Below are 3,718 nucleotides of genomic sequence, written 5' to 3'. Positions count from 1 at the left end.
GCGCCACTAGGGCACGTTAGCGGGCGAGCGATCGGGTAGCGTCACTTGCCGTGTAGCGAACTTAGTGAACGTATGTACCAAAAGTGTTCTTGGAAAGTAAGAGTAAAGTGAGTGAGGGAAAGAGCCAGAGAGAAAAGGAATATGGACAGACAAGAGTTAGACGATCTGGAGAGAGCTATTCGGGGTAAGTGACGCTCCCGAGGTTTAATGATTTTGTAATTGATCGGGATTAACGTGATCATAGATTTAGCTGCTGGATCTTTGATCCAGACAGCACGCGTCGCCTTCCGCTTGCACGATCGTTGGGATCCGATGCTTGCTAATACGGTGGTGATCTGGAGGATCCGTTATCTCGTATCATAGTTTCGTTTTTAGTTTTATGTTTGATTATTCGTAGAGCATGTTACAAGAAATTGCATGCAACCCCTACCTATTCAGTCCACGCTACGCGTAATCGTTCCGGTCGTATGTCGTGTATCGTAACCGCCGCGCAGTGGTACTTTTTCTCCTGGCGATAAATTCCTTAGATGCTAGAAATTGTAAATATTGTGAGGCCGACGAGTCGGACACTAGGCCACTCGTCTGCTGATTTTATAAATATTACTGTTTCTACTCGTTGCGCGTGCATTACGTAACGCGCGTGTTGTTGCCGGAAAAGTATGTAATACAAGTGCGTAATACAATTGGAACACCCAGTAATAAAATAAGAACTATTCAATTTATACCAAAATTTCAAATTTTTTATATTTTAGGGCATAGGAATTACAAGAGCAGATACCCAGTCTGTTAAATGGTAGGAATAAAAGAAATATAATTATTTATAAATATAATCCATTTTTATTAACACGTTGAGCGCCACGTCAGCCATCGGTGGCTGAAACTAGACTTTCCGTTTAGGCCGCGTAAACCACCGCTGGTTGACAGCGTGTAACATGATATAGAACTATAAAGTTCACACTGTTTTATGGAATTACAGTAAATTTATTTGAAATTCCACTTAATTTTGACTCATTACAGGATTAATGGATTTCATTAAAACACGGTAAACATAAAAACGGTTCTCCTTGACAGGTATTACAAAATGTGACAACTCGCTTAGTCTTTTTCCTGGCCATTACTCTACCATCTTTTGTTACATTTTTATCATAACATAATTTACCATATTTTCTTACTTCAGAGACTTTTCCCGGTTTTCTTTGGAGTTTGTGTTGTTCTACTGCGATAAGAAACATTGGCCATACAATGTCAGCGCTTTTAAGAGGCGCGCGTGGCCTGGCGGGGACTTCCTTAAAATTCAGCGTGGCGCTCAACGTGTTAATATACTTATTACCTGTGGTAATTTATCATTCGATTGTGTTTTCTCTATTGTATGTAATATTTATGTTCTTTCGTATTGCAAATTGTTTCACAGGTGATTGAGTGTTTCAGAATTGAATCTTCTCTTGTGCAAGCTCACAGGTTTCTGAAAGTCATTGATAAAAATTATATTAATTCAATATAACATCTATATCCCTGTTTAATCTGGATCAATCCTAGAATATAATGGTAAGTATGAATTATAGAAGACATTTAGATTTTTATTGATTTGGTATGTTTATAGTAATTTCATTTATATTTTTATACATTTTAGTTTCCATTATTAAATAGAATGGTTTACTCTTTCAAGGAGATATTGAATTCATGATGAAGAAACACGGATAGATCGTATAACAACATCTGTAAGTGATCTGTAAGTGGACAGAATTTTTATTTAAACCTGAAACCTTGGAAGTCATTCAAAGTATTACACATTATATTCATCATTGGTGATAGCGTTTTACAAAAAAAAAATTTATTTGAAAGTCTATTATGAAAAATTGACAAACTTGATTCATTATGCAATTACACGAAGCAGAACTGAAATGTAATTGAAAAATTTAAACCCTTTTGTATTTACTTTATGACTGTAAGAAACTTGTAATCAAATGTTGTGTTTTAATGCAAAGAAAAATTTACATTATGTTATTTTCAAAACTGTAATATCTATATCTACTTCAGATTGATCAATTACTATCTGTAAAACTTTGCGACTCTTGATTCAATATATGTGGGGTCATCAGTTCCTAAAATTCATTAATTAAAATTATAATATTTACATATCACATCCTTCTATGGGCTGGTCTTAAAAAAATATTAGTTGGTTGTTAATCATATAAAACATACAAATGATCTGTTGTAATAATAATGTGTGTCAAATGCATAAATACATATGTACAATTATACTATATGATTTAAATACACAAATAATCTTAGCTGCAAAACTGACTGAGGAGCATGGATGCACTGTCCGAGAGCTGTGGTTTTAAGTTGACTCTACATGTTATATGAAAAAAAGTTAAAATAAGGATTTGATTCACAGAAGGGACATATCAAAACAAATTAAAAGTTCTGGCTCGTAGAGGCCTTTATTTAACAAATTTTGAAAGTTTAAAGGCTTCATTGTAACTACTTGAAGCCTCTGATTTTCTCATTCAATTCTCGCAACCTTATATATGTTTTAGTACGAACAAGAGTACGTAGAACTTAATCTTTAATATTACAGGAAGTTATCTTTATCTTGATGATTTTAATTAATGACTCAAAGATTGCTCCTTCGTGATTCGAATTTTTGCCATGAAACTTTGTGAAGCATAATTCCATGAATTTAACTATATTGTTGAGTTTATATGAAGGATACAATAAGTCGCCACGCGAAATAAATGAAATTCAATCTGCAGCTGTATCCAATTGTGGCATACTTTGCGTTGTAGATTCCAGAGTTGGATACTTGTTACGAAATCGATGAGCCACATACCCTGCTATATATAAAAGACCATTATTTTGAATATGTTTTCAAGCTTCATAATTCTGAACCAAAAAAGTCTTTAACTTATACAGTTCATAATTTTCTCAATTTGTTGTATCAATATTTTCATTATAATCTTCCTGTGATTGTTCAGCTAATTGCAAGTCAAAATCTTCACTATCCTCAAAATCTATTTGTAATGACGCAAGCATTTCTGCACTTATCAAATTTGTGTTTTCTTTTTGATCTTTTATGTTAAAATCTTTACTAGGAGATGGTTGAGGTGTGACAGCCGTTATTGTGTGAGGGTTTCTGCCCAGAAAGAACCACTTAAGGCGGTATTGAAATTCTGATGGAGATGGATGTATGTACCCATCTCCCATTGCCCTAATAGCAGAGAAGAAATGCTCTAAAATGTCTCGATTAAGCCTGTAAGTTAAAATATATTCTATATTATACTTAGTTTTTACAAATTGGAATAGACTTTCTAATTTATTGGATATTATAATACCTTTTTGAAAAGGTAGAAAACTCGAGTGTTTTCCAACAGACACGAAGTTAACAAATTCTGAAAATTCATTTAATTTAATAGTATGTTGGTCTAAATCTATGTCAAATGGTTTTGCATTGCAGTCAAATTTTTGTCTGACATTGTTTAAGTCGAACGAATCGTTACATAATTTAATGAAATATGCCATACCAGCCCAGTTTCCGACAATTAAATTGTTATGGCCACAATAAGAAAGAGCAGAGCTCACTGTATTTGAAAGTAACTGGGTAGCAAGTTTAACTTTTTGACGCTGAGTTCCCCTGACATCAATGTGGCTTCTACTGATGTTATATGTTATTTTTAAATCGTTGATTGATATATTTAATAATTGTTCTATGCAATCT

The 3,718-nt window shown here is 33.6% G+C and overlaps 1 long non-coding RNA gene across 1 annotated transcript; it reads left to right on the top strand.

The window, feature by feature from the left end:
• Positions 1–54: 54 nt before the first annotated feature.
• On the top strand, positions 55–3,249 carry LOC107274663. The gene is made up of 5 exons (XR_001539511.2): positions 55–184; positions 753–793; positions 1,412–1,545; positions 1,631–1,729; positions 3,096–3,249. It is a non-coding gene; the product is annotated as an uncharacterized LOC107274663 (long non-coding RNA).
• Positions 3,250–3,718: the final 469 nt, after the last annotated feature.

The sequence above is a fragment of the Cephus cinctus genome, unplaced genomic scaffold (genome assembly GCF_000341935.2).
Source record: "Cephus cinctus unplaced genomic scaffold, Ccin1 Ccin1_contig_4033635, whole genome shotgun sequence".
NCBI classification, from domain to species: domain Eukaryota; kingdom Metazoa; phylum Arthropoda; class Insecta; order Hymenoptera; family Cephidae; genus Cephus; species Cephus cinctus.
This window is presented reverse-complemented; position numbering and strand designations above follow the sequence as displayed.